This window comes from Triturus cristatus, chromosome 5_2 (genome assembly GCF_964204655.1).
Source record: "Triturus cristatus chromosome 5_2, aTriCri1.1, whole genome shotgun sequence".
Taxonomy (NCBI): Eukaryota; Metazoa; Chordata; class Amphibia; order Caudata; family Salamandridae; genus Triturus; species Triturus cristatus.
Genome location: NC_140588.1, coordinates 677,110,204 through 677,128,772, shown reverse-complemented (window position 1 = coordinate 677,128,772; position 18,569 = coordinate 677,110,204).

The window sequence follows — 18,569 nt, the reverse complement described above, 5'->3', positions numbered from 1 at the left end:
ACTTGTCCTGATGTAAGGATGTATGTAATTCTACCCCTTTTGCTGCCATGCCTTCCCCCCTCCCCCATGCCATGCCCTTTTTGACTATTTGGTGTAGTTCGCGCCTAGTTCCCCATGGTTTTTTGGGCCACAAAAGGCATCCATGCCAAATTTGCATCCTTTTTTTTCAACATCCTGAGGATTCTAAAGGTACCAGGGGGTTGTGGATTCCACTGGAGAGGACTGAGGAATTAGGCAAAATACAGCTAAATTGCTGGGTTTGCAGCAGAAGGAAGGATCTCTTATTTTTCGCTGCATATAGTATCAACAAAGGGTTTGTGGTGCTCAAATCACCATCTTCCCCACTTTCAGGAACAGGCAGGCTTTTGTAAGAAAACAAAAACTGTCTACACAGATTTGGCATTTTACTGGGACATAGCCCATATTTCCAATTTTTCGTGCTTTCAACCTCCTCCCAGTTAGTGGTAGAAATCGGTATGACACCAATAATGGATTTCGGAAAACTATACATATTTAGAAAGTAGATACAATTCTGAATTCAGCAAGGAATCATGTGTGTAGATCCTTCAAGGTTTTCTTATAGAAAGTAAGAGTTGAAATAAAAAAACATTTAAATTGAGTTGAAAAAAACCAGCCATTTGTGCTTACATTTTCACCTGTAAATTCTTCTAACTATGGCAGATTTTTAAATCAATATACTGTTACATCTGCAAGGCCCTTCTGGATGCGGGGCTTGTAAGGTCACTAAGAATCCGAGGTACCCAGAGCCAATAACTGAGCAGCGCCATACAATTGTTTCTCATTGTGTACCGGGTATACAGCAATTCATTTGGTAAAATATAAGGAGTGAAAATTAGGCATCAAGGATAACTATATATTTACCAAATGGGAACAAGATATGGAGTTTAGAAGCAGTTGTTGTTAGCACATCTCTGAATTGTGGGGTAGCCAGACTAGCATGTGAGCTCGAGGGACACTGTCTTACATTTGGAAGGTAGAAATGCATAAAAGGAAAACTGGTCAAAACACTTGTTCTACTATTATATTTTCCCCTAGGTCTCTTGATCAAAATGGTGCCTCATTTGTGTGGGTAGGCCTAGTGCCCATGACAGGAAACGGTCAAAAAGCAACATGAACACATCATATTTTTACACTGAAAACTCAGCCTTTTTTGCAATGTGCCTAGCTGTGGATTTTGAGCCCTAGCTCAGCCAGAACCAAGAGAAACCTAGCACACCTGTACATTGTTTGAATCTAGACACACAGAAGAATCCAGGATGGGGTGACGTAAGTGGCTATCATCAGGTGATGTTATCCAGAATCCCTTGCATACTTCAAAATATGTCTAAAAAACACATTTTGCTCATATTTCTGTGATGGAAAGTTCTGGAATCTGCAGGGAGCCACAAAGTTCCATGCACCCAGCATTTCCCCACATCTCCCTTTTTTTGCAAAGTGCCTAGCTGTGGATTTTGGGCCCTAGCTCAACCAGCACCTAGGCAAACCTAGAAAACCTGAAGATTTTTGAAAACTAGATAACCATCCAGGACTGGGTGACTTGTGTGGCTCTCAACGGGTATTAATACCCGGAATCAGTTGCAAACCTCAAACTTTCTAAAAAAAACCAACACATTTTCCTCACATTTCTGTAATGGATAGTTTAAGAATCTGTGGGGAGCAACAAACTTCCGCTGCCCCAGCATTTCCCGAAGTCTCTCCATAGAAATGGTACCTCAATTGTGTGGGTAGGCCTAGTGCCAGCGACAGGAAATGACCCAATAAGTAACGTGGACCCATCATGTTTTTCCACAGAAATCTGACCATTTTTAAGGCGAACTGGGGGAACGCTGGGTGGTAGGAAACTTGTGTTGCTCAGTTATCTTACAACTGTTCCACACAGAAATGCGAGGTAGCATTTGTATCAGGAGCCCTGCGGGAATGCAGGGAGGTGGCAAATTTGTGAGGGCCTGGTAATAACACAACTTTCCCACACAGAAATGTGAGGAAAATGTGACTTTGTAGCTAGAATTGAGGTTTGTAGGGGATTCTGGGTGAAAAAGCGTTGGGGTATCCACACAACCCACACATCCCTGGACTCCTCTCAATTCCTAGTTTTCAGAAATGTCTGGGTTTGGTAGGTTTCCCTAGGTGGCCGGTGAGCCCGATACCAAAAACCTAGGTACCCCCTTTGCAAAAACAGGTTGTTTGCTGATAGATTGGGGGTAACTAAACACCTGGGGGAGTCTAGGGATGTGTGTGTTACATGAATCACCCAAAGTTTTCTTACCAAGAATCACCTGTAAACCTCACACTTGGCTAACATGACAAACTTTTCCAAAATATCTGTGTGGCAAGGTCGTGAGATCACCGCACCGGCACAAATTTCCCACCACCCAACCTCCCCTCAGTCTCGATAAAAATGATACCTCACTTGTGTGGGGGCACAAAGCAGAGTCAGCCTAAAAACATACGAGAAACAAAAACTGCCCTTTTGGATCCACCTTAGTTACCCCTCAGTTTTTCATTTGATACAATTTTAGTTTCTCTTCTTTGGGCACCCACTAAAGTATCATGTTTATCAGGACTGAAGGGAACACTGTGTGGTGGGAAATTTGTTGTGCTGGTGCGGTGATCCCTCAACTTTTCCACACAGAAATGTGAGGAAAGTGTGACTTTTTAGCAAAATGTAAGTTTGCAGGGGATTCTGGGTAATAACATTCTGGAGGATCCACACAAGCCATACCACAAGCCAAGCGCCATCCATGCACACCACCAGCCAAGCTCCATCCATGTACTCTGCCAGCCAAACACCATCCACGCATATCACCAGCAAGCGCCAGTCGACACACATACCACCAGTCAAGCGACGGTCCACACTCACCTCCAGACATGCCATCCACACACACCACTGGCCAAGGGACAGTCCACGCACACTACCAGACAAGCACTAGTTTATGCACACTGCCAGCTAAGCGCTGAGCCACACACACCACCAGCAAAATGCAGGTTCACACACAGCCAGCCTAATACCAATACACACACATCATCAGCTGAACTCCAGTTCACACACACACAAAAACCTTCACTAGAGTCTAGTGGTTTTCTGCAGAGGAGCCTAAAAATATTGCTGATCTGACCCAAGGGGAGGCAGAAGCAGTCACAATGTGTTCTCAAAAAAGGGGAGCATCCCTTGACTAAGGGGCCACTGCCTGACATGCCCATAAACACATCTCTGGTGCCTAGTGTGCTTTCTGCCCCCCAGGGGGGGGCAGAAATACTGGGACAATTTTTTGGGAAGGGATCATTAGCCTTGTCCATTAAGGGCAGCCCACACCTCTCTTTTATTAAATAACTCCCATCTGTCCCCTCAAGGTGGGCAGAAAGTCTGTCCCTTTTTGTGTGGGGGGAGGGCCATTTTGGGCAGTTCCCACCCCCTATAAATTCAAAACAAAAAATCCCTGGTACCTAGTGGGTTTTCTGCCCCCGTGGGGGCAGATCAGTGGCTAGTACCCTCATATACTCCCCCCATGAGGGCCAGAAAGACTTCTGTTTTTATAATCGTGGGTGAGGGCATGGCCTTGCCCATTCTGGGCAGCCCCTACTCCTCTTTCAGATCAAAAAAATATCCCTGGTGTCTAGTGGGCTTTCTGCCTCCCCCTGGGGAGGGTATTGGAATAATAACCGCATCTACCTCCCGGGGCAGAAAGACTGCCCCTTTTGTGTTAGGGGGTAGGGCATTGGCATGCCCATTGTGGGCCCCCCACCCTTCAATTATTCAGAAAAGCAATAATCCCTGGTGCCTAATGGGCTTTCTGCCCCTGTGGAGGAGGGAGATCGGAGGCTATTGCCCCCATCTGCACCCGGAGAGTGCAAAAAGTCTACCAATATCAGGAAGGGTGGGTGGGGGCATTATAATGCCCATTTAGGGCACCACCCAGCCCTCGGTTTTCACACAAAAAAGAATCCCTGGTGTCTAGTTTCCTTTCTGCCCCCCAAGAGAAGCAGATTGGGGGCTACTGCACCCATGGCCCCCCCTAGGGAGGGCGGGAAGATTAAAAAAGGCCACACTTTTATGGTGGGAACAAATGCCTTTTCTAAAGGGACCGCTCCTCTCTCCGGTGTCTAGTGGGTGGGTCCGTGCTTAGAGATCACCCTTCTGCGGCAATCCCCAAGCAGGGATCCACTAGGGAAGGGTACCATTGGAAAGGAGAGATTGTCTCCTTTCCAATGATACCTCTCCCATCTGCCCACATGCTCAGGGCAGAGATAGCCCCAGGAGCACTTGATCAGTGATAGTGAAATGATCACTTTCACTTTCAGTGTAATGACGTCTACACTACACTGAAAATAAATGCCTTAGGTATCTTGGGAAGCTTGTACCCAGCTCCCGAGGCCGAATAAAGAAAAATAAATCTCTCTACTGTTTACAGTAGAGTGATTTCTGACTGCTGTGCCTAGGATGTTATGGTGAAGTCCTTGGTACAGCAGCACCACAGCAGAGGAGTTAACCATTACGTCCTTGGCATGTAAGGGGTTGATTCTTGCAGTGTCAGGATAATGAGTACTGACTCAGGATCTGCATATTATGCACAGTATTTATGATTCATATCCTTTTGGTCGAACTTTTATGTGCAATATACACTATGTATTTCAATATAAACGAGTGTGAAGTGTCTTTTGTTGCTTATGCATTATGTTTCTGTGTGAGTGTGTTGCTCAAACACTTTACTCATTGCATCAGATGACAAGCCTTACTGCTCAGACCAAAGCTACCAGAAGGTGAGCCCAGGTCATCTTTGGTGTGTAACTTACGTGCCCTGATTAGATTGGTGGGTTCTGCCTCACTTAGGTGCATACCCTAGCCAACCAGAAACAACATTTCTAACAACCAATCTATTGGTAGAAGCTGAAATATCAAGCATATACAACTGATGTAACTAAGCAAATAAAGCTACTGACAACTAGGTACCAAACAGAAAATATATAGCAAAAAATAGCACAGTCAGTTCCCTTTTACTCTCATGATTGTTCCCAATACTTCACTTGCATATGGTACAATTTAAAACATGTGGCACACATTGGTAAGGCTTAGAAGGACACTCTGCACAGTAGATACAACTCTACTTTTTTACTCATCCATCTTTGGGCACAGACTCTACGTCTCCCACAAGGAAAGTGTTTTTGGGTTGTTGGAGGAATGTATTCAGAACAGTGGAGATCATTCATTCTAGCCCCTTCCTTCACCACTCCGGTTCTAGGAACACTTGCATGGTTGACTGCAACTGGGCAGCATATTATAGACTGCTAAAACTGTACAAAAGTGATCTTGGAATCTGGAGAGCAATCTTTGAAAACAACATAAGCATTTAAGGATGCCAAATGAAACAAATGAACAGCAAACATCTTGTACCAGATGTAAAAATGTTGTAAGGCTCTATTCTTTGATCTGCTCTGTCTCCACTTCCCATATACGTGTTATGATAAAAAAATGCACACAGGTTTACAACCTTCTTCTTCCTGACTCCAAACAGTCACAGGTGAAGTGTTTTCATCGTGAATAGTTCTGAGCATGTTGACTTCTGCTCCATCTGAAAATGTCCAAGCAAGAAGTTTAATTCTACACAAAGCACTTCTCTGACCCCTTACATGTTTTTTACACAGAAGCTCTTTAAGGTAACTTTAACACATTTTAGCAGATCACACCACATGCTACAATGTTCAGTTTGAGCAATTCCTTAATTTATTGCACACCTGTGTAGAAATTATCCAAAGCAGAAGTGATGATCTTTAATAAAAAAAAGTCTTCTGACAAGTTTCCATACAATTTTATTACTAACTCCAAAGGCGGAAGGGTCAAGGTCAGGCCAGATCTTGAAGAAATGGTCACAATAAAGGTGATCTTGAAGCAATGATGTAGCATTTTCACCAAAATTGCAGCATCCGCTGCGGAAGCAAATACGGACCTCAACTCATGGTTGCTGATAATATAGAAGTTGCCATTGCTGGAGCGGGGATTCTTGTCTCTCAATCTTCAAGTATAATCATTAAATAACCCCTACTATTGGTTGTATTGACCTTTGTTCGTCAACAAGGAGAATTAAGAAGGAACACCCATTTCCCTCAAACACCATGGTCCATTTAGGGCTTCACATGAATAAAACAAAAAAGTTGATGTGAGTTAAAGGGTTTTATTAATTCTAATTGATTTATTTTGGCAGTAATTAATATTATTAAGTCATCATCATTTCAGATTCCTACAATCCATTATTGTTATGGTCCCAGCCATAGCCCAGCCTAATGAGGGTCCTCAACATACCCCAATCACATGATCCCCCTGTCACATCGCATGCTTGTTTCCTGTTACTATGTGTCCCAGTCCACAGGTCACAGAACCAATCTCCAAACCAATGCCCAGTGTCCAGAACTTAATTTAGGGACCTTCGGGCAGAAAAGGGCATATTTCATTGACTATGATAATTTATCCAATTTTCCCTGTATCCCTTATGGTAATGTAGGTTCCATTACACTTAAACATTTAAAGTAATTAAATCCACGTATTCCTGGTGGTAGTGGAGGTTCCATTACACTTAGAAAGCTATGGATGTTTCAACTGTGACCCTATATCCCTGCTGGTAGTGGAGGAACTGTAAGTTAAACAGCGCTACTTAAAAGTATTAAGATTCTACAAGAGCTCAGGAAGACACGTGATAGGGCAGCTATCTTGGATCTTCACCGTATTTAAACCACACCTGAGCTCAAGGCATCGATTAGCCTCATTGAGAAGAGAGACTCAACTGAACTACCAGCTTTCTGCAGTGTTTGTGGGTGGAACCCCTGACCCCTACTCCCTTGTGGGCCACGGTTACCTGTAAAAGACAAAGAACACAGAGAAATAACATTTCCTGTAAGGTACCAATCCCCGCGCATGCATGTGGAGTGCCCGGTGAGCAATTGCATTGCCATTTCAAAAAACCAACCTTGATAAGGCCTGACAGTGCTCATATCCCACAGACCAGTTGCAAGAACTCCAGCAAAGTGAAAATCTTCCCCAATGCAGCGAGCCATCAGTCTGTGAGCTAGTAAAAACTAGAAGTAGCAGTGTGAAAGAACTGATGCAAGAATGGGGTGCCTAACCCCGATTTATGATTTTGTTTATTTTGATCTCTTCATTTTTGACTAACACAAAAGAGACTTTGATTACCCAATAAAGTCTGTATGAACAAAGCCTGTGTCATTTGGTTCTAGGATCTATATAGGTTGTTCTTGTTAACTTGAGCAGGTAATCCTGAAACATGTTGCCAGTACAGCGTGCCATCCGCTGCCCCTGAGAACATTTCTTGTGTGTATAGGAGGTGCAGTGTCACCACATCGGAACATCTTGGGATTCTGGTGAGTGGCTCACCATACCAGAAGGCTAAGCCACAAAAATCAGTGTTCCTTTTGGGTGACATGGAGTCTCATGAGCATATTTATTCCTAGGACTTAGCTCACGCCTTGGCGGGGAAAACGCCTCGGGTGGCATAATTGGCCAGAATCTTATATCACTTGCAGAAAGAGGTTCACAAGTTAAAAGAGGAAAACACAGAGTTATGGGGAGAGCTGTTGTGATACAAACCTAGATATGTTGCTTAGGGGGATAATGCTTTTAAAGGCCCGCGCTGTGTTCTTCATCCCGTGAAATTCGGAGAAACGCTCCCATGGGGACACTGCCACTCCCCAACCTACACTCAATATCACTGTCACAACGCCTATTGCATTTCTTCTTGCAAACTTAGAACAATTACAATGAGATAGTGGCAAATTTGGAGTCTCCATGAGGTAATGCCTATTACACTTCATGTGTAAACCCAACAGTTTTACTAGAGATGCCACCAGCTGGTCCATTCAGTTGATCACTATTTTGTATAGCTTCCCTGCCTTCGAGGCTGCCATGAAGAAGCTATTTGCTAAACACGTCTTCTTTCAGTCCAGTTACAAGGAACTGTTGAATTTAAAACAGAGGTCAAGGAACCTCCTCATGTATATGACCATATTTAACAGCTTAGTAGTGGAGATGCATTGACCAGAAGAGAAAATAACTTCTTTCTTCTACCGAGGGTTGAGTGAAAAATGTAAGGAATTTGTGTCCCACATTGTTGACTTACCTGATGGCTGTGCCAAGTTCATTGACCTAGTTGTCAAGTTATATCACCACTTAGTGGAATGCAAAACCTTGCAGTGATACATCAGTAGTGGTAGTTGAAGCAGGGAATAGAGAAATGGACACGTAAACAACCAATGTCAAGCCTATGCAGACAGAAGACATTAAGGGGCCCTTAACAGATGAGTTAAAAGAATGTAGGTGAAGACTGCATCTCTTCCTATATTGAAGGAAACTAGGGCTGTCATGTGCCTGTGTTAGACCCATTAGGAATTAGTATTATTCTTGCATATACACAAATGCTTTTCCTGAAGTTGACTTCTATTTGCCACATTAGCATTTGACACACATTTTGCATTCATGATGCTTGGACTGGTTTTGCAGAAATACCGACCTTGGTGACAGAGAACACTTTTTGAGAATACTATCATACTGCCTTGGCATTAGTGCAAGACAGCTCACATGCGTAACACAAATGAGTTTATTTAACATACAAATGGTGATACCGCTATCTGTAGAACACAAACAATGGTTGCCCAATCACAATCTTGGCCCAAGGCAAGAATGCCATTATTTATATATAGCCTTTTGTTCACTAACACAATCAGAGGAGACACTTCTGCTGATGTCGAGGGGTCCCTGCATGCCTAAGCTTTCACCTAGCAGCTCACTGACATCCCTGTGAGGGTTGTTCAGTTCATGAACAAGACAGGGTCGTACACTCTTACCAATCAGGTAACGGGGTTAGATCATCCAGACGGGGGTCTCTTTGGCAGACCATACATTCATACCCAAGACACACAGGTTAGGGTTAGCATAGTATGGGTATGCTCAATTGTTATAATCGTTTATATATATTTTTATAGAACCTGTCTCAACAAATGGTGGGACTCTTTGTTTTATTCTCTGTGTTGACACTTATTATAACTGCTTCTATCTATTAGTCATTGCTGCCCATATATTCTATACAAGAATCAATCTGGTTAGAAAAATATTTAAAACACCCTTATGTGTGTTCTTTTTATATCTCACTGAGTGAAAGAAAGCATGAGTGACTGGACAAAAATACTTCCCGTATTCAGTCAGTCTCATCAAGTCCAGGCTGGCTCAGATGGTCTACTGGTTTTTCCTTGTTCAGGGGCGATCTCTGGCCTCTCGCATTGATAGGTGGGTCTCTTTCAGTTCAGGGCCGGTCTTTCTGCCGCTCACAGTACGGGCCTCCGGCCTCTCGTATCACTATGACATGTCTACAGCCTCTTGCACCACAGGGCTGGTCTGCACCTTGCACACTACCTGGCAAGTCTCCAGCCTCTTGCACAACACGGCAGGTAGACTCTGACCTCTTGCACCAGATAGCAGATTTCTGGCCTCTGACACCACAAGGCAGGTCTCATCCCTTTAGCACCACAGGGCAGGTCTGCTGCTGATCATCGCTGTATAAGACTGATGTTCCTAGGCACATTGTTTCATGGTGCTGGTGCCCTGAGGCACTGGGGTCTCCTCACACCTGACTACAGCCGGGAGCCGCCGGAGATCAGATGGTGCGAGCAGCGCACGAGGCTGAGTCAGGACTGCAGCCGGGAGTGGGGAGCCGCCTGAGCTCAGCACGAGTCCGCTTCTCACCAGGGCGGGGGACGGATGCAAGGACTGCCGAACTTCGCTTTTCACCCAGGCGGGGGCTGGTGCAAAGACTGCCGGAGTGGCGGAGTGCATCTTTAAAGGTTTACTGAGTGAGTGCCTGCTCCACTAGCCGCCTACATCGATCCGTGACTATTTGCCTTTCACCGGGGGCTTGCCGTGTTCACTTCGGTGGGAAGTGTTTGTGAACCTTGGGGCTGTGACCGACGGTGGAGGCTCACCGGAATACGTCCTTCCTATGACACAGCACGCCATCGAACAGACGGTGCTCATGGCGTAGTTGGGTGGCTGAGGTGGAGGCTCTCTTTTCCAGCAACCGCTGTGTGGTCATCATGTCTGACTGGGCGCCCATGGTGTCTACACTTTGTGTGCTGCCTCCTGCCCTGATTGGTGGTGGTGAGGTGGTGAGGATCCCATATAGTGGATCTGCCTTCATTGCTCCATGCACCACTTGCCGCTGGGACGCGCTCCAAGTGTCCTGACGCAGCTATCGGCTTGGCCTGGGGCGGCGGCTGGATTGGTGCTGCGCGCTGGCTGCCAAGATCGCAGCGGTGGACACTGCCTGAGTAGATGCCCCTGCGGGTGGTGAGTGTGACGCTTCTGCTCCTCCTCCCGTTCTGAATCGGACTCCATCTGTGTCCCCTGGCCCGACCATGGTTGCCAGTGCATAACCCCACCCCTCGCCCCAGGTGCTGTTAGACACTCTTGTGTGTTTCCTCTTGGGTTTGCTGGTGCGCTGTCGCCTGCCAAGAAAAGACCAACGCATACACAGACTTTGTTTTACGAATCCCAGGGTAATCTATCATCTGATTCCTGCTACTCGGAGGGTTCCTGGCAGTGAGCCTCACAGGAACTTCCAGTCCCAGCATCCTTAGCGGCGCCACAGGTGCCGCGAGTGAGGGGGAGGCATCACCCATCGCGCTTATAGCGCCATCTCTCCCCGGTGGCGCGCGGGACGTAGCCCTGACGAAGCCTGGACCAAAGGCTGAAGGAGGCTGGGCTAGGTCAGGTATCCTGGCTTTGGCAGAAGTGACTGGCCATTTGTTCTGACCCCTGTTTTGGGAATTTGTACCTCGTCCTGGATTTGAGACTGAAAGATAAGATTTGGGTAACAAGGTACAAGGAATTTGAACTACTTGCCATTATAACATTGTGCACTAAAGCACCTTCCTTGGGATCATGGCGCAGAGGGAATTAGCTAAGAGGAATTCGTTGGTTGGGCAGGGGGTGGCAGGCACTTTAGATGCTTTCTCAATGAGGGCGGAGACAGTGCTTATGCACGAAATTGCTCTTACTGAACGTAGACTTTCCTTTGAGCCCCAGCCCTCCCCTCCACATATTGATGCCTCTAGTGGTACTATCTCGGTCGTTCACCCTGACCCCGGCTCTTCTGCTGGATCACCTGCACCTTTGGCATCTGTCATTCCATTTGAACAGGTTCCTGCGCTATGTATTGCCCCAGTGAAAAACAAAAACAACTGTTAGATCCAAAGTGCACACTAGAAGGCAATTAAATAAGGATCCCCAAGGGAGTAGCACTTTATCCCAGCCTAAGAAACGGGAAAGGGCCGGACCCTGGCAAGCAGACCTCCCCATTATCTAAAAGAGGGCGTAGAGGTGTAGTGAGAGTGGCTATCGAGGTTGTTGAGGACATATCTGGCATTATAATGGATAATTTTGCCCTGGCTCCACCTCTTGTAGCCTCTTTGCCATCTATTGATGGCGAAGAGTTTTGGTCAAGATTGGGTGACTTAGTATCTGTTGCATTGAACCCACTGATGCAAAAATTGGCTATACTAGAAAAGGCTATCGATAAACTTGTGAGTCTGCTTCCTTAGATTCACAGAAGCAATTATGCCCTATAAATGCCTACCCTTTCCAGCCTCCCCTGTTCGGTGCCTCTAGTGCTAATTCTGTTCAGTATTCTGGGACCAACTGCAGTCGTATAGGCGAACCTACTTACTCTGGCACGGGCTCTTTACCAGCCCATAACCCCATTTCTTCTAATGGCCAAGATACTAATTGCACGGGGATAACATTACCAAGAGCAATGGACCCAGCCCATATTCCTAGTACAAATGAATCGTGCCCCAAACCCCAAACAATAATTTCCCATAAAAAGCTCAAAGACGTATGCACTGATGAATTTCAGTCAAAAAGGGGAAATGGTCCCCCGGATAGAGCAGGGAGTGATACGAAAGGTAATGACGTGCTCCATCTACCTCCCGAGGCGACTCCCTACACAATAGTGTTGGCTAATGTTCCTAAACTGCCTCTGGGGGCGCTGGAACACTGGTCCAGTTTGAAAAACAAATCTTTATTCGAGCTAACCAGGAGGGTAGGGTTAGGTAACCCGCTCCACTCAAACTTTAAAATGGTGAGACATGTTGGTTGGGTCGGGAATTCGATTAAGGCCAGGGATGGCGACTGTGTAGTAATCTCCTTTGGGTCACCCGAACTTGTTAATGCAGTCTTAGAAAGGGTCAGCAACTGGACGATGGCACAGACAGGGATTAGTGTCTTACCTCTTGGTTACTTTTATAAACACCATCGCATGATACATGCACCATTCGGGGAGCTTTTAGGGGAGGGGCAGAGGCAGGCTAGATATGCGATCCCAGTTAATAACCAGTTTGATATCTTCAACCCCCTGGATGAGAATGATTGACTGTTCGCATCGAATCCAGTGGGAAAAGGGCACTTTGATCATAAAGCCCCAGATAGGGGTATGTCTTCTGAAATTCATCCCTATACCTGTGTGAAAGATGTGGGGACCTCCGATTTGAGAGAGGTGGATAGTGGTTAATCTATGAAATCTATCATTGGTAGTTTCTGCAAAGTGAGTGGGCATACTGTTAACTTTTATACAAATGAGTTGCCCTTGGCTACCCGGCATGACGTCTGTGCCTTAACTCCAGGGTTTCAGGACGTCATTCTTTACACCGAACTAACAGTCGGGGATCTCCAAACCGTACCTACTGAAGAGACAATCATAATTAACTCTGATGGAGTAGCCGGTGCATCCGGGAGTGCCACTGACAGCAGTTCACTGGTAAATAATAGCTTAAGTATACTATCCTGGAACCTTGCAGGGATACAGTCTAAAATGCAAGATCCCGAATGGTTTACTGCCATGGGTAACATTGATATATGTGAATTTCAAGAAACCTGGGCCATAGACAAGGTGCACATTAATGTCTATACTTCTTATGGTGTGGATGCCCTCCCTCCAAAAACGTTTGGTAGGGCCAGTGGCGGCTTACTAACATTGGTAAAAAACGACATAGCCTGTAGTTATAAGCAACTCACTATAAACTCACCCGATATACTGGGTATTGAGCTTATCTTTCCGTCTGGTCTAAGTTTGACCCTGCTTAACGTGTACGCCATGTCCGAACCTTTTAATAGCGAATCGGTAGTAGTTTCACTGCTAGATGACTTAGTGGGAGGTTATCAGGTGAACTCTAAAATCATAGTTGCAGGAGATTATAATGCGAACCCAATGCCCTATTAAGTGCTTCCCTTGAAGAAGAGGACGAGATTTGGGGTGTTCCCAATTTGGTAATAGGTAAACCTGCCCAGCGTTGGTCTAGTGTGTCCTTGCAGATTGCCTCCCTAACTGCCGGTAGGAATATGAGGGCATGTAATCGGAGAACCCCTTCAGATTTAGCAAGAAAGGATACCTTTAAAAGGGGTGTCTTCACTAGCATTATAGTCTAACTGGCACATGCATCAAGAAAAGCTTTTGCGAGTCCTTAATTGCGAATATTAAGGACTCGCAATTAAGGACTCGCAAAAGCCTATGCATGTAGGAATCGCTATTAAAGTAGCGATTCCTTAACATTCATTAATTGCGACTCACAAATTGCGAGTCGCAATTAATGAATGTCTTCCCATTCATTCCTATGGGCCTCCAGGCCCATAGGAATGCATTGGAGATTGCGGGAGCAATTTGCGAGTACCAGTAGGTACTCGCAAATTGCTCCCGCAATTTCTCGGGTGCAAAGGTGTCAAAATGACACCCTATTGCACCCATGTATTTGTACTCTGCACACATGTTGCATACACACATGCACTAAGGGCATGTGTGTGCGCAACGTGAAACTTAGAAAAATGCAAATAAGTACATTTTTCTAAGTTTTAGCAAATTACCATGAAGTCCAGCTTCATGGTAATTTGCTCCCGCTAGTAGCGAAATCGCTATTTTTAAAACTTTCATGCATTGCATTTAAGGAATCTCAATTAGGGATTCCTTAAATGCAATTGCTATTTAAGGAATCGCTATTTTGAGATTCCTTCAATAGCGATTTTTGCATTTGGGATGATGCATCCCAAATGCAAAAATACCGGTCGCAAAGGGGCAGATTCTGAGAATCTGCCCGTTTGCGACCGGCTTTGTGGTTGATGCATGTGCCTGTATATCTTCGTTGATGTTAGAATATGGTCTTTAGTTGAAGATATGTCAATTGAACTAAGGACAGACAGTGACCAAAATTCTCTGTTTTTAAAATTAAAGGGTAAGGACCTGCTCAGGGGTGCACACTGTTATATTTCTAATTTAACTGAGCTAAGTCCAACTAACAACCGTAGGAGAGTTAGATGGCCCAAAATTCAAGCCGATCCAGATCTCCATGCAAAATTTACAAGTCTGTAGCAGTCACCCTATCTAATATGTCTAGTTTAAGGATAGTTCCATCCTGTCCAATGCTTTGTATGTCACTGCCGCACATAAAGAACTGTTTGAAGTTCTGCAGCTAGCCTTCCTAAAACCCAGTGGAGCTGGAAAAGTTACCAGTGTAAGGGCCCAAAACTGGTGTAATGATGACTGTAAGAGTGCCAAGAAAGCACTACAAATAGCAGTTAGAATCTGTCTAATTGTATATTAGCTGGTGGGTCCATCCCGGAACCTGGAGGGGGGCAGAGGTAATAACCATTTTTAAGAAGGGCAATCCTGCTATCCCCTCTAATTATAGACCCCTCAGTCTGATAGAAAATTTACAAAAGGTGTTTGCTAGACAAGTTTTAGATAAACTCCAAAATTGGATGGATGATAACAAGATATTGTCCTCAGCTCAAGCGGGTTTTCGTGCAAAAATTAGCACATGCGACCAAGCCTTCAGATTTTCTCTGTTGGCCGTAGGAAACAGCGGCTTTATGTGGCCTTTGTGGATCTGCGAGCTGCGTTCGACTTGGTACCACGCAACTTGTTCTGGAAGACTATGCTTGACCAACGTACCCCGGCTGATTTTGTGACTATGATTGCCAGGTTGCATAAGGACACTTATGCGCAGGTTAGGTGGAGGGTGAATGGGGAACTGACGGAGAGGATTCCGATAGAATGCGGGGTCCGCCAAGGATGCGTCCTTGCTCCCACATTGTGTTCTCTGTACATTAATGATGTGGTGAGCTGCTTAATGGATTGCAATAATGATGCCCCCTCGCTGAATAGCGCAAAAGTACCTATCTTACTCTTCGCAGATGATTTGCTTTTAATATCCACTACCCCCATGGGCTTACAAGTCTTATTGAATAAATTCCTGGGTTTTTGTAAGGATAGGAAACTGGAACTGAACACCACGAAAACTAAATTTATGGTGTTTGGTAAAACAAGGGGTGGTACTCGAGAGATTAATATCATGCATGAACCCCTGGAACGTGTATAGGATTTTGATTACTTGGGCATAGGCTTAAGTGAGTCACTTAGCTGGGATTATCAATTGAGGAAGAGCTACTTGACCTTATGCCAAAGATCGAAATCAGTATTAAGATTCTTTAAATAATCTTACACCCAACCCCTCTACCTGGCCCTCGAAATATATCGTGCAAAAGTCCAGAACGGAGCGGAGATCTGGGGATTCACCCCTGTAACACAGATAACAACCTGCGAGAACAACTTGGCAAGGGATCTGATTGCACTACCCGTCACAACACCACTTACCCCACTTTTTTGTGACCTTGGGCTAAAAAGAATCGGTGACTTGGCTGCCCTGAAACCCTTAATGTATTGTCTGCGCCTATGGACTACTCCCCAAATATCTGAATATCATAACTCTTTACGGGAGGTCCTGGCACCTAAGGGGTCAAAACAACTTCCCTGGTTCAAGCATATTGCTAAATGGTGCAAGTCACTGAACCTAATGGGTCTATGGGAGAATCCAGAACGGGCTACCGGACGTGACATTCTGTCCCTTAAAGCTATTTACTGGAAGGTGGTGGGGGAGCACTACACTAATAATATAGCTAGTGGACAGCTAACAGCAATTTTTTTAATTATAAAATCCTGCTCCTCTTTTGAACCATTCCTTGACTTGATCTCGCCTGCACTGGCTAAAAGTCTCTATGTCAGGTTTAGGTATGGTAACCTATTACTGAAATTTCCAGGGAAAGGGGAGAGGGGTTTAGTAATTGACACCTGCCCTGCATGCTGCAAAGCTGACGAAACAGAAGAACACATATTATTTGTCTGCTCCAAGTACAGGCAGCTACGCAGGAGATGGATTAGACCTATTTGCATTAATATGGGTGTCAGGAAGTATCAGACCGTGTTTAGAATTTTTAAAGTAGACACTTCTGGACCAATTGTTTTTTCCCTTAGTCATTTTCTGTTATTCTTTAGGTTCATCCATAAAAAATTCCTTCCCTAGCCGATTGATATGGTTTATCTTTCTTATGTTTGTTGGTTGCTTTGTTCCTCTCCATAAGCATGATTAGACTGATGGTACAAGTATTCATGTTCTTAAATTGATTCGATATGTCATTTGTATTCACGATTGCAAAGGTTTAATACTATTTTTATTGTAGATATATTAATGTTTTATATTTTGTATACTTTGATGGTTTTTACAAATGACCGAATAAAGATATGATGATGATGATGACTGATGTTCCTATGTTGTGCAGTGTGAGCTGCTTTCTGACATCTGTACACTGCACTTTCGTCGCAACTTAAATATCCAAGGTATGTTTTAGTTTGCCCGGTGCCCCTCCTGCTGCAGGCCATTACCTGTCTTGGGCTTCCTCCATGTGCCAGGCTGAATCTAGTCAGAGTCAAGGTGGGGACAGTCTGAGGCAGCTCACTCAGGGACCAAGCTCTTCCCTATGTAGATGCAGGAATTTTCCAGTGTGTTGGTATCACTTGAGAGTTGACACAAGCCCTCATCACCAGCTATCTGGACTCTGGCAATGCCTTATATGTAGGAATCACCACACACCTTCTACAGAAACTTCACACCATACAGAATGCCAAGCCAGACTAATCATTGGCCTTCCCCAATGGACCTACATCACACCCCCTCAGGAAACTCCACTGGCTCCCTGTACAAAGGAGATGCTAATTAAAACTGCTGGCCCACACACACATGACTCTACACAACCAAGGGCACACCTACATTAACCACCTCCTGAACTTAAACCATCCATCGAGAAGACTACCCTCCACCTCCTTTGCACTTAGCCATACTCCCAGCACCTACTGAAGCAAATGTGGAGGATGCTTATTCTCCCATATCACAGCAAAAACCTGAAACAGCCTCTCCATGCACATCTTGATCATCACCTCACTTCCAGAATTCCATATTGTCCTCAAAACCTGGCTTTTCGAATAAGCCTCCGGGGTTTGCAGGCACCTGGATACCCTATCAGTTGATTAGCCGCTCTAAATATAATTCCTGATTGATTGACTGACTTTGAAGGACCCTATGTAGTGGCTCACATGGACCTTCACCTGAATTTGAACGAGATGTGGGTGCATTCTTGCACAGTCAAGTCCACATGTTGTTTCCCCTTACAAACAAAAAACAGATGTCTTGAGGGTGCTATTTTATTGGGTTTACCATCTCACTTAATGGGGTGTCACGCTGATGACTCATTACACAGTGTGGGGTTGTTGTTTTGGGGTTCTGGGTAGTTAAAGGTTACTGGGCAGTATCACGCTGTGGTACTGTCATTTACTACTGGCTGTCAAAATTGGTTGGAAGAAAGCCCACAGGAGATGTTTGTTGGCCCAGCATTTAGAGCTATCAGTAGCAAAGCCAATATGTCACTTCACAGAGATGCACACACATAAACACAGTATTGATGAACAAACCAGTTCAATATGTTCTGTATTGCTGTATAGCCATTTCAATGGCTTTGAAATTATATGAAAGGCCCTGCTCTCAGCCTGTAACCGCTTCCTTTTGGTTCACCACCGGGATACAGAAAGAAACAAGTTCAACGTTTCACAAGTGATGTAAACGGACTTGGCGTAAAGGTCGATTCATTTGCGGGACAAGAACGGAGCTTCACGGTATGGACTGCATGGTAGCTGTCACTTAATTTCGTTAGTTTCAATGGACTATCTCTGAATTCTGTGAGTGTATAAGTTCACCGCGTTACGCTTCAGCAGGGGAACAATATACAATTGTACCACGCAGATTGGATATTGTTCCCCTGCTGAAGCGTAACGCGGTGAACTTATACACTCACAGAATTCAGAGATAGTCCATTGAAACTAACGAAATTAAGTGACAGCTACCATGCAGTCCATACCGTGAAGCTCCGTTCTTGTCCCGCAAATGAATCGACCTTTACGCCAAGTCCGTTTACAAGAACTGGACTAAAATTATTGAATATCGGCTTCCAGCTGAGTCGTCCCTCATCGGGCACCCAGCCTGGGCGCCTTGTGAGTTATTTTTTTCACATTGAGCACGGTGACACTACATATTCATATTAATTGAAACGCTTACCGATCAGGTGTCCCTACATTAGATTGTCCTGAGGAGACCCTTTATTTCAGACAGGGTCGAAACGC